This window comes from Mixophyes fleayi (genome assembly GCF_038048845.1).
Source record: "Mixophyes fleayi isolate aMixFle1 chromosome 4 unlocalized genomic scaffold, aMixFle1.hap1 SUPER_4_unloc_2, whole genome shotgun sequence".
NCBI classification, from domain to species: Eukaryota; Metazoa; Chordata; class Amphibia; order Anura; family Limnodynastidae; genus Mixophyes; species Mixophyes fleayi.
This window is the reverse complement of record NW_027445888.1, coordinates 19,431-39,754: the sequence shown is the minus strand read 5'-3', so window position 1 is coordinate 39,754 and position 20,324 is coordinate 19,431. Positions and strand designations below refer to the sequence as shown.

The 20,324-nt window shown below is 41.2% G+C and overlaps 19 non-coding genes across 19 annotated transcripts; all 19 read left to right on the top strand.

Annotated features, from left to right (window-relative positions):
• The first annotated feature begins 745 nt into the window (after positions 1-745).
• Positions 746-818, top strand: TRNAV-CAC (transfer RNA valine (anticodon CAC)). Its single transcript has one exon. It is a non-coding gene; the product is annotated as a tRNA-Val (tRNA).
• Positions 819-1,708: 890 nt separating this feature from the next.
• Positions 1,709-1,781, top strand: TRNAM-CAU (transfer RNA methionine (anticodon CAU)). Its single transcript has one exon. It is a non-coding gene; the product is annotated as a tRNA-Met (tRNA).
• Positions 1,782-2,632: 851 nt separating this feature from the next.
• TRNAV-CAC (transfer RNA valine (anticodon CAC)) lies at positions 2,633-2,705 on the top strand. Its single transcript has one exon. It is a non-coding gene; the product is annotated as a tRNA-Val (tRNA).
• An 890-nt stretch (positions 2,706-3,595) lies between these two features.
• Positions 3,596-3,668, top strand: TRNAM-CAU (transfer RNA methionine (anticodon CAU)). Its single transcript has one exon. It is a non-coding gene; the product is annotated as a tRNA-Met (tRNA).
• An 851-nt stretch (positions 3,669-4,519) lies between these two features.
• Positions 4,520-4,592, top strand: TRNAV-CAC (transfer RNA valine (anticodon CAC)). Its single transcript has one exon. It is a non-coding gene; the product is annotated as a tRNA-Val (tRNA).
• A 1,814-nt stretch (positions 4,593-6,406) lies between these two features.
• TRNAV-CAC (transfer RNA valine (anticodon CAC)) lies at positions 6,407-6,479 on the top strand. Its single transcript has one exon. It is a non-coding gene; the product is annotated as a tRNA-Val (tRNA).
• Positions 6,480-7,369: 890 nt separating this feature from the next.
• On the top strand, positions 7,370-7,442 carry TRNAM-CAU (transfer RNA methionine (anticodon CAU)). The gene has a single exon. It is a non-coding gene; the product is annotated as a tRNA-Met (tRNA).
• Positions 7,443-8,293: 851 nt separating this feature from the next.
• Positions 8,294-8,366, top strand: TRNAV-CAC (transfer RNA valine (anticodon CAC)). The gene has a single exon. It is a non-coding gene; the product is annotated as a tRNA-Val (tRNA).
• Positions 8,367-10,180: 1,814 nt separating this feature from the next.
• Positions 10,181-10,253, top strand: TRNAV-CAC (transfer RNA valine (anticodon CAC)). The gene has a single exon. It is a non-coding gene; the product is annotated as a tRNA-Val (tRNA).
• Positions 10,254-11,143: 890 nt separating this feature from the next.
• TRNAM-CAU (transfer RNA methionine (anticodon CAU)) lies at positions 11,144-11,216 on the top strand. Its single transcript has one exon. It is a non-coding gene; the product is annotated as a tRNA-Met (tRNA).
• An 850-nt stretch (positions 11,217-12,066) lies between these two features.
• TRNAV-CAC (transfer RNA valine (anticodon CAC)) lies at positions 12,067-12,139 on the top strand. The gene has a single exon. It is a non-coding gene; the product is annotated as a tRNA-Val (tRNA).
• Positions 12,140-13,029: 890 nt separating this feature from the next.
• On the top strand, positions 13,030-13,102 carry TRNAM-CAU (transfer RNA methionine (anticodon CAU)). Its single transcript has one exon. It is a non-coding gene; the product is annotated as a tRNA-Met (tRNA).
• An 851-nt stretch (positions 13,103-13,953) lies between these two features.
• On the top strand, positions 13,954-14,026 carry TRNAV-CAC (transfer RNA valine (anticodon CAC)). The gene has a single exon. It is a non-coding gene; the product is annotated as a tRNA-Val (tRNA).
• An 890-nt stretch (positions 14,027-14,916) lies between these two features.
• On the top strand, positions 14,917-14,989 carry TRNAM-CAU (transfer RNA methionine (anticodon CAU)). Its single transcript has one exon. It is a non-coding gene; the product is annotated as a tRNA-Met (tRNA).
• Positions 14,990-15,775: 786 nt separating this feature from the next.
• Positions 15,776-15,848, top strand: TRNAV-CAC (transfer RNA valine (anticodon CAC)). Its single transcript has one exon. It is a non-coding gene; the product is annotated as a tRNA-Val (tRNA).
• Positions 15,849-16,738: 890 nt separating this feature from the next.
• On the top strand, positions 16,739-16,811 carry TRNAM-CAU (transfer RNA methionine (anticodon CAU)). Its single transcript has one exon. It is a non-coding gene; the product is annotated as a tRNA-Met (tRNA).
• Positions 16,812-17,661: 850 nt separating this feature from the next.
• Positions 17,662-17,734, top strand: TRNAV-CAC (transfer RNA valine (anticodon CAC)). Its single transcript has one exon. It is a non-coding gene; the product is annotated as a tRNA-Val (tRNA).
• An 890-nt stretch (positions 17,735-18,624) lies between these two features.
• Positions 18,625-18,697, top strand: TRNAM-CAU (transfer RNA methionine (anticodon CAU)). The gene has a single exon. It is a non-coding gene; the product is annotated as a tRNA-Met (tRNA).
• Positions 18,698-19,547: 850 nt separating this feature from the next.
• Positions 19,548-19,620, top strand: TRNAV-CAC (transfer RNA valine (anticodon CAC)). Its single transcript has one exon. It is a non-coding gene; the product is annotated as a tRNA-Val (tRNA).
• Positions 19,621-20,324: the final 704 nt, after the last annotated feature.

The window sequence follows — 20,324 nt, the reverse complement described above, 5'->3', positions numbered from 1 at the left end:
GTGGGCAAGAACTGATTCATATGGCTATTGCCCTTACTAATCACTTGAACCTGATGCTCAATAGGATTGCTGTGTTCAAAATGTGTAAGTTTCTGGGCACTTCAGCATAAAGTGATGGGAGACACCTAGTTGAGTGTAGTGTATTCCTTCATATGTAGGGATCTACTTATAGTGCAGAGGAGTTTTAGTTGAGATCAGATCTTCCCTAACACCAATACATCAAAAGTAAAATTGATCTTGTAACTATACAAGGTCTCCAACGTAATAGCCATAAAGTAAAACTTAGATCAAACAAAAAACAAATTTAAAGATAAAAAAATGATGAAAACAAAATCTGACACTATTCCCTGTCCTTCTTCCCAGCATGAGGAAACCACTTTAATCACTGTGAGACACATGCAAAAATGTCTGAATGTCACACAAAATGAACGGCACTCCATAATTTAGGAAATTTTACCAACACCCAAATATAGTACACTTATGTGGTGTGATGAGACACAAGGTGGGAAAGGACTGTCTCTGGATTCTGATTTTACTAAGAGACCACCCATCCAAGATGGACCCCTAATGAAGGACTAGGGAACAGGGACCCTGGGTACATCGATATGGGTAGGATAACACCCTCAGACAGTCAGTGTAAATAATCACATTTTTTTATCAAGTTGAGTCCAGATAGAGATCACTAAATGTCAGAAAGGATCACTCTCTATTACAGTGTCAGAGGTCAGGACAGGTCACAGCTGGTGTTTCTGTAGTGTAGTGGTTATCACGTTCGCCTCACACGCGAAAGGTCCCCAGTTCGAAACTGGGCAGAAACAGGCCTTAGTTCTCCTTTTATATAGGACATGTGAGATGTAAAATTGATATAATATCCTGTAAATACTATTTGTATCAACAGGAAGTTTTAATGGCATTGCATCAGTGTTCATTAGGGAAACTAGTGTATTGAAAGGAATAATACAACCCTGTAAGTAGCAAGTTATTTTTGGTACAGAATTTTAACAAGACAAACATAAGCATGCAGGATGTTCGATACTAGAGTAGTGAGATCTGTAGGGGTGAGGGTGTCAGAGTGAAGTTAGCCATGCATTGGGAAGGGGGGAACATTGTGGGGAGGTGGAGGGGCCCTGTTCTAATCATCTGTCCTGGGACCCATGATCTCTGATGACGGCCTTACCTCTTCCTATACAAGCAAGTTTTCTACTGGCTGTTCCCATTGTTTGACTACACTGCTTGCTTACATGTACAACACCATCTATCTCTCCACCTTCATTCATGATTCAACAATCTTTTCCATACGCCTCCTGTATATCTTAGCAATAGCTCCTGTCGGGCACCTAACCTCTCTATGTCTTTCAGGAACAAGTCCCAGGGATGATGTCAATGAGGTTTCAGGGAGAGATAGAAAGGGGCATTGCTTCCTAGCTTCTATATTGAATGCTGTGCGGAAGCGATTTATCTGCCAGGAACCACTCATCATTGTTCTTGGCCATGACACAGGGATCTGTGACTTGCCGTAACTCCCTGCCTAAAATTAAACAAGACATTACAGTTACATCCTGTAGCCTGAAGGGGTTAATTTTATTAATTAACCATAGAGCAACAGCGAAACATAACTATAATTTACAAAGCATCTTCTTGTAAATTAGTTACTAGTGAAGAGACAATTGAAGAACATTATTCAGCGTTAATTCCAAACAGTGTAGCTGCCTCGTTAGCGCAGTAGGTAGCGCGTCAGTCTCATAATCTGAAGGTCATGAGTTCGATCCTCACATGGGGCAACCTGTCTTTTTCTCACCCCTCTCTATGTTCTTTCTATGTTGTCAAACCAGCCATATTGCTCTGAGACGACTTAGAGGTTGCACTGACAGCCCAAGGTTCCAGTGAGTGGGCAAGAACTGATTCATATGGCTATTGCCCTTACTAATCACTTGAACCTGATGCTCAATAGGATTGCTGTGTTCAAAATGTGTAAGTTTCTGGGCACTTCAGCATAAAGTGATGGGAGACACCTAGTTGAGTGTAGTGTATTCCTTCATATGTAGGGATCTACTTATAGTGCAGAGGAGTTTTAGTTGAGATCAGATCTTCCCTAACACCAATACATCAAAAGTAAAATTGATCTTGTAACTATACAAGGTCTCCAACGTAATAGCCATAAAGTAAAACTTAGATCAAACAAAAAACAAATTTAAAGATAAAAAAATGATGAAAACAAAATCTGACACTATTCCCTGTCCTTCTTCCCAGCATGAGGAAACCACTTTAATCACTGTGAGACACATGCAAAAATGTCTGAATGTCACACAAAATGAACGGCACTCCATAATTTAGGAAATTTTACCAACACCCAAATATAGTACACTTATGTGGTGTGAGGAGACACAAGGTGGGAAAGGACTGTCTCTGGATTCTGATTTTACTAAGAGACCACCCATCCAAGATGGACCCCTAATGAAGGACTAGGAAACAGGGACCCTGGGTACATCGATATGGGTAGGATAACACCCTCAGACAGTCAGTGTAAATAATCACATTTTTTTATCAAGTTGAGTCCAGATAGAGATCACTAAATGTCAGAAAGGATCACTCTCTATTACAGTGTCAGAGGTCAGGACAGGTCACAGCTGGTGTTTCTGTAGTGTAGTGGTTATCACGTTCGCCTCACACGCGAAAGGTCCCCAGTTCGAAACTGGGCAGAAACAGGCCTTAGTTCTCCTTTTATATAGGACATGTGAGATGTAAAATTGATATAATATCCTGTAAATACTATTTGTATCAACAGGAAGTTTTAATGGCATTGCATCAGTGTTCATTAGGGAAACTAGTGTATTGAAAGGAATAATACAACCCTGTAAGTAGCAAGTTATTTTTGGTACAGAATTTTAACAAGACAAACATAAGCATGCAGGATGTTCGATACTAGAGTAGTGGGATCTGTAGGGGTGAGGGTGTCAGAGTGAAGTTAGCCATGCATTGGGAAGGGGGGAACATTGTGGGGAGGTGGAGGGGCCCTGTTCTAATCATCTGTCCTGGGACCCATGATCTCTGATGACGGCCTTACCTCTTCCTATACAAGCAAGTTTTCTACTGGCTGTTCCCATTGTTTGACTACACTGCTTGCTTACATGTACAACACCATCTATCTCTCCACCTTCATTCATGATTCAACAATCTTTTCCATACGCCTCCTGTATATCTTAGCAATAGCTCCTGTCGGGCACCTAACCTCTCTATGTCTTTCAGGAACAAGTCCCAGAGATGATGTCAATGAGGTTTCAGGGAGAGATAGAAAGGGGCATTGCTTCCCAGCTTCTATATTGAATGCTGTGCGGAAGCGATTTATCTGCCAGGAACCACTCATCATTGTTCTTGGCCATGACACAAGGATCTGTGACTTGCCGTAACTCCCTGCCTAAAATTAAACAAGACATTACAGTTACATCCTGTAGCCTGAAGGGGTTCATTTTATTAATTAACCATAGAGCAACAGCGAAACATAACTATAATTTACAAAGCATATTCTTGTAAATTAGTTACTAGTGAAGAGACAATTGAAGAACATTATTCAGCGTTAATTCCAAACAGTGTAGCTGCCTCGTTAGCGCAGTAGGTAGCGCGTCAGTCTCATAATCTGAAGGTCGTGAGTTCGATCCTCACATGGGGCAACCTGTCTTTTTCTCACCCCTCTCTATGTTCTTTCTATGTTGTCAAACCAGCCATATTGCTCTGAGACGACTTAGAGGTTGCACTGACAGCCCAAGGTTCCAGTGAGTGGGCAAGAACTGATTCATATGGCTATTGCCCTTACTAATCACTTGAACCTGATGCTCAATAGGATTGCTGTGTTCAAAATGTGTAAGTTTCTGGGCACTTCAGCATAAAGTGATGGGAGACACCTAGTTGAGTGTAGTGTATTCCTTCATATGTAGGGATCTACTTATAGTACAGAGGAGTTTTAGTTGAGATCAGATCTTCCCTAACACCAATACATCAAAAGTAAAATTGATCTTGTAACTATACAAGGTCTCCAACGTAATAGCCATAAAGTAAAACTTAGATCAAACAAAAAACAAATTTAAAGATAAAAAAATGATGAAAACAAAATCTGACACTATTCCCTGTCCTTCTTCCCAGCATGAGGAAACCACTTTAATCACTGTGAGACACATGCAAAAATGTCTGAATGTCACACAAAATGAACGGCACTCCATAATTTAGGATATTTTACCAACACCCAAATATAGTACACTTATGTGGTGTGATGAGACACAAGGTGGGAAGGGACTGTCTCTGGATTCTGATTTTACTAAGAGACCACCCATCCAAGATGGACCCCTAATGAAGGACTAGGGAACAGGGACCCTGGGTACATCGATATGGGTAGGATAACACCCTCAGACAGTCAGTGTAAATAATCACATTTTTTTATCAAGTTGAGTCCAGATAGAGATCACTAAATGTCAGAAAGGATCACTCTCTATTACAGTGTCAGAGGTCAGGACAGGTCACAGCTGGTGTTTCTGTAGTGTAGTGGTTATCACGTTCGCCTCACACGCGAAAGGTCCCCAGTTCGAAACTGGGCAGAAACAGGCCTTAGTTCTCCTTTTATATAGGACATGTGAGATGTAAAATTGATATAATATCCTGTAAATACTATTTGTATCAACAGGAAGTTTTAATGGCATTGCATCAGTGTTCATTAGGGAAACTAGTGTATTGAAAGGAATAATACAACCCTGTAAGTAGCAAGTTATTTTTGGTACAGAATTTTAACAAGACAAACATAAGCATGCAGGATGTTCGATACTAGAGTAGTGGGATCTGTAGGGGTGAGGGTGTCAGAGTGAAGTTAGCCATGCATTGGGAAGGGGGGAACATTGTGGGGAGGTGGAGGGGCCCTGTTCTAATCATCTGTCCTGGGACCCATGATCTCTGATGACGGCCTTACCTCTTCCTATACAAGCAAGTTTTCTACTGGCTGTTCCCATTGTTTGACTACACTGCTTGCTTACATGTACAACACCATCTATCTCTCCACCTTCATTCATGATTCAACAATCTTTTCCATACGCCTCCTGTATATCTTAGCAATAGCTCCTGTCGGGCACCTAACCTCTCTATGTCTTTCAGGAACAAGTCCCAGGGATGATGTCAATGAGGTTTCAGGGAGAGATAGAAAGGGGCATTGCTTCCTAGCTTCTATATTGAATGCTGTGCGGAAGCGATTTATCTGCCAGGAACCACTCATCATTGTTCTTGGCCATGACACAGGGATCTGTGACTTGCCGTAACTCCCTGCCCAAAATTAAACAAGACATTACAGTTACATCCTGTAGCCTGAAGGGGTTAATTTTATTAATTAACCATAGAGCAACAGCGAAACATAACTATAATTTACAAAGCATCTTCTTGTAAATTAGTTACTAGTGAAGAGACAATTGAAGAACATTATTCAGCGTTAATTCCAAACAGTGTAGCTGCCTCGTTAACACAGTAGGTAGCGCGTCAGTCTCATAATCTGAAGGTCATGAGTTCGATCCTCACATGGGGCAACCTGTCTTTTTCTCACCCCTCTCTATGTTCTTTCTATGTTGTCAAACCAGCCATATTGCTCTGAGACGACTTAGAGGTTGCACTGACAGCCCAAGGTTCCAGTGAGTGGGCAAGAACTGATTCATATGGCTATTGCCCTTACTAATCACTTGAACCTGATGCTCAATAGGATTGCTGTGTTCAAAATGTGTAAGTTTCTGGGCACTTCAGCATAAAGTGATGGGAGACACCTAGTTGAGTGTAGTGTATTCCTTCATATGTAGGGATCTACTTATAGTGCAGAGGAGTTTTAGTTGAGATCAGATCTTCCCTAACACCAATACATCAAAAGTAAAATTGATCTTGTAACTATACAAGGTCTCCAACGTAATAGCCATAAAGTAAAACTTAGATCAAACAAAAAACAAATTTAAAGATAAAAAAATGATGAAAACAAAATCTGACACTATTCCCTGTCCTTCTTCCCAGCATGAGGAAACCACTTTAATCACTGTGAGACACATGCAAAAATGTCTGAATGTCACACAAAATGAACGGCACTCCATAATTTAGGAAATTTTACCAACACCCAAATATAGTACACTTATGTGGTGTGATGAGACACAAGGTGGGAAAGGACTGTCTCTGGATTCTGATTTTACTAAGAGACCACCCATCCAAGATGGACCCCTAATGAAGGACTAGGGAACAGGGACCCTGGGTACATCGATATGGGTAGGATAACACCCTCAGACAGTCAGTGTAAATAATCACATTTTTTTATCAAGTTGAGTCCAGATAGAGATCACTAAATGTCAGAAAGGATCACTCTCTATTACAGTGTCAGAGGTCAGGACAAGTCACAGCTGGTGTTTCTGTAGTGTAGTGGTTATCACGTTCGCCTCACACGCGAAGGGTCCCCAGTTCGAAACTGGGCAGAAACAGGCCTTAGTTCTCCTTTTATATAGGACATGTGAGATGTAAAATTGATATAATATCCTGTAAATACTATTTGTATCAACAGGAAGTTTTAATGGCATTGCATCAGTGTTCATTAGGGAAACTAGTGTATTGAAAGGAATAATACAACCCTGTAAGTAGCAAGTTATTTTTGGTACAGAATTTTAACAAGACAAATATAAGCATGCAGGATGTTCGATACTAGAGTAGTGGGATCTGTAGGGGTGAGGGTGTCAGAGTGAAGTTAGCCATGCATTGGGAAGGGGGGAACATTGTGGGGAGGTGGAGGGGCCCTGTTCTAATCATCTGTCCTGGGACCCATGATCTCTGATGACGGCCTTACCTCTTCCTATACAAGCAAGTTTTCTACTGGCTGTTCCCATTGTTTGACTACACTGCTTGCTTACATGTACAACACCATCTATCTCTCCACCTTCATTCATGATTCAACAATCTTTTCCATACGCCTCCTGTATATCTTAGCAATAGCTCCTGTCGGGCACCTAACCTCTCTATGTCTTTCAGGAACAAGTCCCAGGGATGATGTCAATGAGGTTTCAGGGAGAGATAGAAAGGGGCATTGCTTCCTAGCTTCTATATTGAATGCTGTGCGGAAGCGATTTATCTGCCAGGAACCACTCATCATTGTTCTTGGCCATGACACAGGGATCTGTGACTTGCCGTAACTCCCTGCCTAAAATTAAACAAGACATTACAGTTACATCCTGTAGCCTGAAGGGGTTAATTTTATTAATTAATCATAGAGCAACAGCGAAACATAACTATAATTTACAAAGCATCTTCTTGTAAATTAGTTACTAGTGAAGAGACAATTGAAGAACATTATTCAGCGTTAATTCCAAACAGTGTAGCTGCCTCGTTAGCGCAGTAGGTAGCGCGTCAGTCTCATAATCTGAAGGTCGTGAGTTCGATCCTCACATGGGGCAACCTGTCTTTTTCTCACCCCTCTCTATGTTCTTTCTATGTTGTCAAACCAGCCATATTGCTCTGAGACGACTTAGAGGTTGCACTGACAGCCCAAGGTTCCAGTGAGTGGGCAAGAACTGATTCATATGGCTATTGCCCTTACTAATCACTTGAACCTGATGCTCAATAGGATTGCTGTGTTCAAAATGTGTAAGTTTCTGGGCACTTCAGCATAAAGTGATGGGAGACACCTAGTTGAGTGTAGTGTATTCCTTCATATGTAGGGATCTACTTATAGTACAGAGGAGTTTTAGTTGAGATCAGATCTTCCCTAACACCAATACATCAAAAGTAAAATTGATCTTGTAACTATACAAGGTCTCCAACGTAATAGCCATAAAGTAAAACTTAGATCAAACAAAAAACAAATTTAAAGATAAAAAAATGATGAAAACAAAATCTGACACTATTCCCTGTCCTTCTTCCCAGCATGAGGAAACCACTTTAATCACTGTGAGACACATGCAAAAATGTCTGAATGTCACACAAAATGAACGGCACTCCATAATTTAGGATATTTTACCAACACCCAAATATAGTACACTTATGTGGTGTGATGAGACACAAGGTGGGAAGGGACTGTCTCTGGATTCTGATTTTACTAAGAGACCACCCATCCAAGATGGACCCCTAATGAAGGACTAGGGAACAGGGACCCTGGGTACATCGATATGGGTAGGATAACACCCTCAGACAGTCAGTGTAAATAATCACATTTTTTTATCAAGTTGAGTCCAGATAGAGATCACTAAATGTCAGAAAGGATCACTCTCTATTACAGTGTCAGAGGTCAGGACAGGTCACAGCTGGTGTTTCTGTAGTGTAGTGGTTATCACGTTCGCCTCACACGCGAAAGGTCCCCAGTTCGAAACTGGGCAGAAACAGGCCTTAGTTCTCCTTTTATATAGGACATGTGAGATGTAAAATTGATATAATATCCTGTAAATACTATTTGTATCAACAGGAAGTTTTAATGGCATTGCATCAGTGTTCATTAGGGAAACTAGTGTATTGAAAGGAATAATACAACCCTGTAAGTAGCAAGTTATTTTTGGTACAGAATTTTAACAAGACAAACATAAGCATGCAGGATGTTCGATACTAGAGTAGTGGGATCTGTAGGGGTGAGGGTGTCAGAGTGAAGTTAGCCATGCATTGGGAAGGGGGGAACATTGTGGGGAGGTGGAGGGGCCCTGTTCTAATCATCTGTCCTGGGACCCATGATCTCTGATGACGGCCTTACCTCTTCCTATACAAGCAAGTTTTCTACTGGCTGTTCCCATTGTTTGACTACACTGCTTGCTTACATGTACAACACCATCTATCTCTCCACCTTCATTCATGATTCAACAATCTTTTCCATACGCCTCCTGTATATCTTAGCAATAGCTCCTGTCGGGCACCTAACCTCTCTATGTCTTTCAGGAACAAGTCCCAGGGATGATGTCAATGAGGTTTCAGGGAGAGATAGAAAGGGGCATTGCTTCCTAGCTTCTATATTGAATGCTGTGCGGAAGCGATTTATCTGCCAGGAACCACTCATCATTGTTCTTGGCCATGACACAGGGATCTGTGACTTGCCGTAACTCCCTGCCCAAAATTAAACAAGACATTACAGTTACATCCTGTAGCCTGAAGGGGTTAATTTTATTAATTAACCATAGAGCAACAGCGAAACATAACTATAATTTACAAAGCATCTTCTTGTAAATTAGTTACTAGTGAAGAGACAATTGAAGAACATTATTCAGCGTTAATTCCAAACAGTGTAGCTGCCTCGTTAACACAGTAGGTAGCGCGTCAGTCTCATAATCTGAAGGTCATGAGTTCGATCCTCACATGGGGCAACCTGTCTTTTTCTCACCCCTCTCTATGTTCTTTCTATGTTGTCAAACCAGCCATATTGCTCTGAGACGACTTAGAGGTTGCACTGACAGCCCAAGGTTCCAGTGAGTGGGCAAGAACTGATTCATATGGCTATTGCCCTTACTAATCACTTGAACCTGATGCTCAATAGGATTGCTGTGTTCAAAATGTGTAAGTTTCTGGGCACTTCAGCATAAAGTGATGGGAGACACCTAGTTGAGTGTAGTGTATTCCTTCATATGTAGGGATCTACTTATAGTGCAGAGGAGTTTTAGTTGAGATCAGATCTTCCCTAACACCAATACATCAAAAGTAAAATTGATCTTGTAACTATACAAGGTCTCCAACGTAATAGCCATAAAGTAAAACTTAGATCAAACAAAAAACAAATTTAAAGATAAAAAAATGATGAAAACAAAATCTGACACTATTCCCTGTCCTTCTTCCCAGCATGAGGAAACCACTTTAATCACTGTGAGACACATGCAAAAATGTCTGAATGTCACACAAAATGAACGGCACTCCATAATTTAGGAAATTTTACCAACACCCAAATATAGTACACTTATGTGGTGTGATGAGACACAAGGTGGGAAAGGACTGTCTCTGGATTCTGATTTTACTAAGAGACCACCCATCCAAGATGGACCCCTAATGAAGGACTAGGGAACAGGGACCCTGGGTACATCGATATGGGTAGGATAACACCCTCAGACAGTCAGTGTAAATAATCACATTTTTTTATCAAGTTGAGTCCAGATAGAGATCACTAAATGTCAGAAAGGATCACTCTCTATTACAGTGTCAGAGGTCAGGACAAGTCACAGCTGGTGTTTCTGTAGTGTAGTGGTTATCACGTTCGCCTCACACGCGAAGGGTCCCCAGTTCGAAACTGGGCAGAAACAGGCCTTAGTTCTCCTTTTATATAGGACATGTGAGATGTAAAATTGATATAATATCCTGTAAATACTATTTGTATCAACAGGAAGTTTTAATGGCATTGCATCAGTGTTCATTAGGGAAACTAGTGTATTGAAAGGAATAATACAACCCTGTAAGTAGCAAGTTATTTTTGGTACAGAATTTTAACAAGACAAATATAAGCATGCAGGATGTTCGATACTAGAGTAGTGGGATCTGTAGGGGTGAGGGTGTCAGAGTGAAGTTAGCCATGCATTGGGAAGGGGGGAACATTGTGGGGAGGTGGAGGGGCCCTGTTCTAATCATCTGTCCTGGGACCCATGATCTCTGATGACGGCCTTACCTCTTCCTATACAAGCAAGTTTTCTACTGACTGTTCCCATTGTTTGACTACACTGCTTGCTTACATGTACAACACCATCTATCTCTCCACCTTCATTCATGATTCAACAATCTTTTCCATACGCCTCCTGTATATCTTAGCAATAGCTCCTGTCGGGCACCTAACCTCTCTATGTCTTTCAGGAACAAGTCCCAGGGATGATGTCAATGAGGTTTCAGGGAGAGATAGAAAGGGGCATTGCTTCCTAGCTTCTATATTGAATGCTGTGCGGAAGCGATTTATCTGCCAGGAACCACTCATCATTGTTCTTGGCCATGACACAGGGATCTGTGACTTGCCGTAACTCCCTGCCCAAAATTAAACAAGACATTACAGTTACATCCTGTAGCCTGAAGGGGTTAATTTTATTAATTAACCATAGAGCAACAGCGAAACATAACTATAATTTACAAAGCATCTTCTTGTAAATTAGTTACTAGTGAAGAGACACTTGAAGAACATTATTCAGCGTTAATTCCAAACAGTGTAGCTGCCTCGTTAGCACAGTAGGTAGCACATCAGTCTCATAATCTGAAGGTCGTGAGTTCGATCCTCACATGGGGCAACCAGTCTTTTTCTCACCCCTCTCTATGTTCTTTCTATGTTGTCAAACCAGCCATATTGCTCTGAGACGACTTAGAGGTTGCACTGACAGCCCAAGGTTCCAGTGAGTGGGCAAGAACTGATTCATATGGCTATTGCCCTCCTAATCACTTGAACCTGATGCTCAATAGGATTGCTGTGTTCAAAATGTGTAAGTGTCTGGGCACTTCAGCATAAAGTGATGGGAGACACCTAGTTGAGTGTAGTGTATTCCTTCATATGTAGGGATCTACTTATAGTGCAGAGGAGGTTTAGTTGAGATCAGATCTTCCCTAACACCAATACATCAAAAGTAAAATTGATCTTGTAACTATACAAGGTCTCCAACGTAATAGCAAAAAAGTAAAACTTAGATAAAACAAAAAACAAATTTAAAGATAAATAAATGATGAAAACAAGATCTGACACTATTCCCTGTCCTTCTCCCCAGCATGAGGAAACCACTTTAATCACTGTGAGACACATGCAAAAATGTCTGAATGTCACACAAAATGAACGGCACTCCATAATTTAGGAAATTTTACCAACACCCAAATATAGTACACTTATGTGGTGTGATGAGACACAAGGTGGGAAAGGACTGTCTCTGGATTCTGATTTTACTAAGAGACCACCCATCCAAGATGGACCCCTAATGAAGGACTAGGGAACAGGGACCCTGGGTACATCGATATGGGTAGGATAACACCCTCAGACAGTCAGTGTAAATAATCACATTTTTTTATCAAGTTGAGTCCAGATAGAGATCACTAAATGTCAGAAAGGATCACTCTCTATTACAGTGTCAGAGGTCAGTACAGGTCACAGCTGGTGTTTCTGTAGTGTAGTGGTTATCATGTTCGCCTCACACGCGAAAGGTCCCCAGTTCGAAACTGGGCCGAAACAGGCCTTAGTTCTCCTTTTATATAGGACATGTGAGATGTAAAATTGATATAATATCCTGTAAATACTATTTGTATCAACAGGAAGTTTTAATGGCATTGCATCAGTGTTAATTAGGGAAACTAGTGTATTGAAAGAAATAATACAACCCTGTAAGTAGCAAGTTATTTTTGGTACAGAATTTTAACAAGACAAACATAAGCATGCAGGATGTTCGATACTAGAGTAGTGGGATCTGTAGGGGTGAGGGTGTCAGAGTGAAGTTAGCCATGCATTGGGAAGGGGGGAACATTGTGGGGAGGTGGAGGGGCCCTGTTCTAATCATCTGTCCTGGGACCCATGATCTCTGATGACGGCCTTACCTCTTCCTATACAAGCAAGTTTTCTACTGGCTGTTCCCATTGTTTGACTACACTGCTTGCTTACATGTACAACACCATCTATCTCTCCACCTTCATTCATGATTCAACAATCTTTTCCATACGCCTCCTGTATATCTTAGCAATAGCTCCTGTCGGGCACCTAACCTCTCTATGTCTTTCAGGAACAAGTCCCAGGGATGATGTCAATGAGGTTTCAGGGAGAGATAGAAAGGGGCATTGCTTCCCAGCTTCTATATTGAATGCTGTGCGGAAGCGATTTATCTGCCAGGAACCACTCATCATTGTTCTTGGCCATGACACAGGGATCTGTGACTTGCCGTAACTCCCTGCCTAAAATTAAACAAGACATTACAGTTACATCCTGTAGCCTGAAGGGGTTAATTTTATTAATTAACCATAGAGCAACAGCGAAACATAACTATAATTTACAAAGCATCTTCTTGTAAATTAGTTACAAGTGAAGAGACACTTGAAGAACATTATTCAGCGTTAATTCCAAACAGTGTAGCTGCCTCGTTAGCACAGTAGGTAGCACATCAGTCTCATAATCTGAAGGTCGTGAGTTCGATCCTCACATGGGGCAACCAGTCTTTTTCTCACCCCTCTCTATGTTCTTTCTATGTTGTCAAACCAGCCATATTGCTCTGAGACGACTTAGAGGTTGCACTGACAGCCCAAGGTTCCAGTGAGTGGGCAAGAACTGATTCATATGGCTATTGCCCTTACTAATCACTTGAACCTGATGCTCAATAGGATTGCTGTGTTCAAAATGTGTAAGTTTCTGGGCACTTCAGCATAAAGTGATGGGAGACACCTAGTTGAGTGTAGTGTATTCCTTCATATGTAGGGATCTACTTATAGTGCAGAGGAGTTTTAGTTGAGATCAGATCTTCCCTAACACCAATACATCAAAAGTAAAATTGATCTTGTAACTATACAAGGTCTCCAACGTAATAGCCATAAAGTAAAACTTAGATCAAACAAAAAACAAATTTAAAGATAAAAAAATGATGAAAACAAAATCTGACACTATTCCCTGTCCTTCTTCCCAGCATGAGGAAACCACTTTAATCACTGTGAGACACATGCAAAAATGTCTGAATGTCACACAAAATGAACGGCACTCCATAATTTAGGAAATTTTACCAACACCCAAATATAGTACACTTATGTGGTGTGATGAGACACAAGGTGGGAAAGGACTGTCTCTGGATTCTGATTTTACTAAGAGACCACCCATCCAAGATGGACCCCTAATGAAGGACTAGGGAACAGGGACCCTGGGTACATCGATATGGGTAGGATAACACCCTCAGACAGTCAGTGTAAATAATCACATTTTTTTATCAAGTTGAGTCCAGATAGAGATCACTAAATGTCAGAAAGGATCACTCTCTATTACAGTGTCAGAGGTCAGGACAAGTCACAGCTGGTGTTTCTGTAGTGTAGTGGTTATCACGTTCGCCTCACACGCGAAGGGTCCCCAGTTCGAAACTGGGCAGAAACAGGCCTTAGTTCTCCTTTTATATAGGACATGTGAGATGTAAAATTGATATAATATCCTGTAAATACTATTTGTATCAACAGGAAGTTTTAATGGCATTGCATCAGTGTTCATTAGGGAAACTAGTGTATTGAAAGGAATAATACAACCCTGTAAGTAGCAAGTTATTTTTGGTACAGAATTTTAACAAGACAAATATAAGCATGCAGGATGTTCGATACTAGAGTAGTGGGATCTGTAGGGGTGAGGGTGTCAGAGTGAAGTTAGCCATGCATTGGGAAGGGGGGAACATTGTGGGGAGGTGGAGGGGCCCTGTTCTAATCATCTGTCCTGGGACCCATGATCTCTGATGACGGCCTTACCTCTTCCTATACAAGCAAGTTTTCTACTGGCTGTTCCCATTGTTTGACTACACTGCTTGCTTACATGTACAACACCATCTATCTCTCCACCTTCATTCATGATTCAACAATCTTTTCCATACGCCTCCTGTATATCTTAGCAATAGCTCCTGTCGGGCACCTAACCTCTCTATGTCTTTCAGGAACAAGTCCCAGGGATGATGTCAATGAGGTTTCAGGGAGAGATAGAAAGGGGCATTGCTTCCTAGCTTCTATATTGAATGCTGTGCGGAAGCGATTTATCTGCCAGGAACCACTCATCATTGTTCTTGGCCATGACACAGGGATCTGTGACTTGCCGTAACTCCCTGCCTAAAATTAAACAAGACATTACAGTTACATCCTGTAGCCTGAAGGGGTTAATTTTATTAATTAACCATAGAGCAACAGCGAAACATAACTATAATTTACAAAGCATCTTCTTGTAAATTAGTTACAAGTGAAGAGACACTTGAAGAACATTATTCAGCGTTAATTCCAAACAGTGTAGCTGCCTCGTTAGCACAGTAGGTAGCACATCAGTCTCATAATCTGAAGGTCGTGAGTTCGATCCTCACATGGGGCAACCTGTCTTTTTCTCACCCCTCTCTATGTTCTTTCTATGTTGTCAAACCAGCCATATTGCTCTGAGACGACTTAGAGGTTGCACTGACAGCCCAAGGCTCAATAGGATTGCTGTGTTCAAAATGTGTAAGTGTCTGGGCACTTTAGCATAAAGTGATGGGAGACACCTAGTTGAGTGTAGTGTATTCCTTCATATGTAGGGATCTACTTATAGTGCAGAGGAGGTTTAGTTGAGATCAGATCTTCCCTAACACCAATACATCAAAAGTAAAATTGATCTTGTAACTATACAAGGTCTCCAACGTAATAGCAAAAAAGTAAAACTTAGATAAAACAAAAAACAAATTTAAAGATAAATAAATGATGAAAACAAGATCTGACACTATTCCCTGTCCTTCTCCCCAGCATGAGGAAACCACTTTAATCACTGTGAGACACATGCAAAAATGTCTGAATGTCACACAAAATGAACGGCACTCCATAATTTAGGAAATTTTACCAACACCCAAATATAGTACACTTATGTGGTGTGATGAGACACAAGGTGGGAAAGGACTGTCTCTGGATTCTGATTTTACTAAGAGACCACCCATCCAAGATGGACCCCTAATGAAGGACTAGGGAACAGGGACCCTGGGTACATCGATATGGGTAGGATAACACCCTCAGACAGTCAGTGTAAATAATCACATTTTTTTATCAAGTTGAGTCCAGATAGAGATCACTAAATGTCAGAAAGGATCACTCTCTATTACAGTGTCAGAGGTCAGTACAGGTCACAGCTGGTGTTTCTGTAGTGTAGTGGTTATCATGTTCGCCTCACACGCGAAAGGTCCCCAGTTCGAAACTGGGCCGAAACAGGCCTTAGTTCTCCTTTTATATAGGACATGTGAGATGTAAAATTGATATAATATCCTGTAAATACTATTTGTATCAACAGGAAGTTTTAATGGCATTGCATCAGTGTTAATTAGGGAAACTAGTGTATTGAAAGAAATAATACAACCCTGTAAGTAGCAAGTTATTTTTGGTACAGAATTTTAACAAGACAAACATAAGCATGCAGGATGTTCGATACTAGAGTAGTGGGATCTGTAGGGGTGAGGGTGTCAGAGTGAAGTTAGCCATGCATTGGGAAGGGGGGAACATTGTGGGGAGGTGGAGGGGCCCTGTTCTAATCATCTGTCCTGGGACCCATGATCTCTGATGACGGCCTTACCTCTTCCTATACAAGCAAGTTTTCTACTGGCTGTTCCCATTGTTTGACTACACTGCTTGCTTACATGTACAACACCATCTATCTCTCCACCTTCATTCATGATTCAACAATCTTTTCCATACGCCTCCTGTATATCTTAGCAATAGCTCCTGTCGGGCACCTAACCTCTCTATGTCTTTCAGGAACAAGTCCCAGGGATGATGTCAATGAGGTTTCAGGGAGAGATAGAAAGGGGCATTGCTTCCCAGCTTCTATATTGAATGCTGTGCGGAAGCGATTTATCTGCCAGGAACCACTCATCATTGTTCTTGGCCATGACACAGGGATCTGTGACTTGCCGTAACTCCCTGCCTAAAATTAAACAAGACATTACAGTTACATCCTGTAGCCTGAAGGGGTTAATTTTATTAATTAACCATAGAGCAACAGCGAAACATAACTATAATTTACAAAGCATCTTCTTGTAAATTAGTTACAAGTGAAGAGACACTTGAAGAACATTATTCAGCGTTAATTCCAAACAGTGTAGCTGCCTCGTTAGCACAGTAGGTAGTACATCAGTCTCATAATCTGAAGGTCGTGAGTTCGATCCTCACATGGGGCAACCAGTCTTTTTCTCACCCCTCTCTATGTTCTTTCTATGTTGTCAAACCAGCCATATTGCTCTGAGACGACTTAGAGGTTGCACTGACAGCCCAAGGTTCCAGTGAGTGGGCAAGAACTGATTCATATGGCTATTGCCCTCCTAATCACTTGAACCTGATGCTCAATAGGATTGCTGTGTTCAAAATGTGTAAGTGTCTGGGCACTTCAGCATAAAGTGATGGGAGACACCTAGTTGAGTGTAGTGTATTCCTTCATATGTAGGGATCTACTTATAGTGCAGAGGAGGTTTAGTTGAGATCAGATCTTCCCTAACACCAATACATCAAAAGTAAAATTGATCTTGTAACTATACAAGGTCTCCAACGTAATAGCAAAAAAGTAAAACTTAGATAAAACAAAAAACAAATTTAAAGATAAATAAATGATGAAAACAAGATCTGACACTATTCCCTGTCCTTCTCCCCAGCATGAGGAAACCACTTTAATCACTGTGAGACACATGCAAAAATGTCTGAATGTCACACAAAATGAACGGCACTCCATAATTTAGGAAATTTTACCAACACCCAAATATAGTACACTTATGTGGTGTGATGAGACACAAGGTGGGAAAGGACTGTCTCTGGATTCTGATTTTACTAAGAGACCACCCATCCAAGATGGACCCCTAATGAAGGACTAGGGAACAGGGACCCTGGGTACATCGATATGGGTAGGATAACACCCTCAGACAGTCAGTGTAAATAATCACATTTTTTTATCAAGTTGAGTCCAGATAGAGATCACTAAATGTCAGAAAGGATCACTCTCTATTACAGTGTCAGAGGTCAGTACAGGTCACAGCTGGTGTTTCTGTAGTGTAGTGGTTATCATGTTCGCCTCACACGCGAAAGGTCCCCAGTTCGAAACTGGGCCGAAACAGGCCTTAGTTCTCCTTTTATATAGGACATGTGAGATGTAAAATTGATATAATATCCTGTAAATACTATTTGTATCAACAGGAAGTTTTAATGGCATTGCATCAGTGTTAATTAGGGAAACTAGTGTATTGAAAGAAATAATACAACCCTGTAAGTAGCAAGTTATTTTTGGTACAGAATTTTAACAAGACAAACATAAGCATGCAGGATGTTCGATACTAGAGTAGTGGGATCTGTAGGGGTGAGGGTGTCAGAGTGAAGTTAGCCATGCATTGGGAAGGGGGGAACATTGTGGGGAGGTGGAGGGGCCCTGTTCTAATCATCTGTCCTGGGACCCATGATCTCTGATGACGGCCTTACCTCTTCCTATACAAGCAAGTTTTCTACTGGCTGTTCCCATTGTTTGACTACACTGCTTGCTTACATGTACAACACCATCTATCTCTCCACCTTCATTCATGATTCAACAATCTTTTCCCTACGCCTCCTGTATATCTTAGCAATAGCTCCTGTCGGGCACCTAACCTCTCTATGTCTTTCAGGAACAAGTCCCAGGGATGATGTCAATGAGGTTTCAGGGAGAGATAGAAAGGGGCATTGCTTCCCAGCTTCTATATTGAATGCTGTGCAGAAGCGATTTATCTGCCAGGAACCACTCATCATTGTTCTTGGCCATGACACAGGGATCTGTGACTTGCCGTAACTCCCTGCCTAAAATTAAACAAGACATTACAGTTACATCCTGTAGCCTGAAGGGGTTAATTTTATTAATTAACCATAGAGCAACAGCGAAACATAACTATAATTTACAAAGCATCTTCTTGTAAATTAGTTACTAGTGAAGAGACAATTGAAGAACATTATTCAGCGTTAATTCCAAACAGTGTAGCTGCCTCGTTAGCGCAGTAGGTAGCGCATCAGTCTCATAATCTGAAGGTCGTGAGTTCGATCCTCACATGGGGCAACCAGTCTTTTTCTCACCCCTCTCTATGTTCTTTCTATGTTGTCAAACCAGCCATATTGCTCTGAGACGACTTAGAGGTTGCACTGACAGCCCAAGGTTCCAGTGAGTGGGCAAGAACTGATTCATATGGCTATTGCCCTCCTAATCACTTGAACCTGATGCTCAATAGGATTGCTGTGTTCAAAATGTGTAAGTGTCTGGGCACTTCAGCATAAAGTGATGGGAGACACCTAGTTGAGTGTAGTGTATTCCTTCATATGTAGGGATCTACTTATAGTGCAGAGGAGGTTTAGTTGAGATCAGATCTTCCCTAACACCAATACATCAAAAGTAAAATTGATCTTGTAACTATACAAGGTCTCCAACATATTAGCAAAAAAGTAAAACTTCGATCAAACAAAAAACAAATTTAAAGATAAATAAATGATGAAAACAAGATCTGACACTATTCCCTGTCCTTCTCCCCAGCATGAGGAAACCACTTTAATCACTGTGAGACACATGCAAAAATGTCTGAATGTCACACAAAATGAACGGCACTCCATAATTTAGGAAATTTTACCAACACCCAAATATAGTACACTTATGTGGTGTGATGAGACACAAGGTGGGAAAGGACTGTCTCTGGATTCTGATTTTACTAAGAGACCACCCATCCAAGATGGACCCCTAATGAAGGACTAGGGAACAGGGACCCTGGGTACATCGATATGGGTAGGATAACACCCTCAGACAGTCAGTGTAAATAATCACATTTTTTTATCAAGTTGAGTCCAGATAGAGATCACTAAATGTCAGAAAGGATCACTCTCTATTACAGTGTCAGAGGTCAGGACAGGTCACAGCTGGTGTTTCTGTAGTGTAGTGGTTATCACGTTCGCCTCACACGCGAAAAGTCCCCAGTTCGAAACTGGGCAGAAACAGGCCTTAGTTCTCCTTTTATATAGGACATGTGAGATGTAAAATTGATATAATATCCTGTAAATACTATTTGTATCAACAGGAAGTTTTAATGGCATTGCATCAGTGTTCATTGGGGAAACTAGTGTATTGAAAGGAATAATACAACCCTGTAAGTAGCAAGTTATTTTTGGTACAGAATTTTAACAAGACAAACATAAGCATGCAGAATGTTCGATACTAGAGTAGTGCGATCTGTAGGGGTGAGGGTGTCAGAGTGAAGTTAGCCATGCATTGGGAACGGGGGAACATTGTGGGGAGATGGAGGGGCCATGTTCTAATCATCTGTCCTGGGACCCATGATCTCTGATGACGGCCTTACCTCTTCCTATACAAGCAAGTATTCTACTGGCTGTTCCCATTGTTTGACTACACTGCTTGCTTACATGTACAACACCATCTATCTCTCCACCTTCATTCATGATTCAACAATCTTTTCCATACGCCTCCTGTATATCTTAGCAATAGCTCCTGTCGGGCACCTAACCTCTCTATGTCTTTCAGGAACAAGTCCCAGGGATGATGTCAATGAGGTTTCAGGGAGAGATAGAAAGGGGCATTGCTTCCTAGCTTCTATATTGAATGCTGTGCGGAAGCAATTTATCTGCCAGGAACCACTCATCATTGTTCTTGGCCATGACACAGGGATCTGTGACTTGCCGTAACT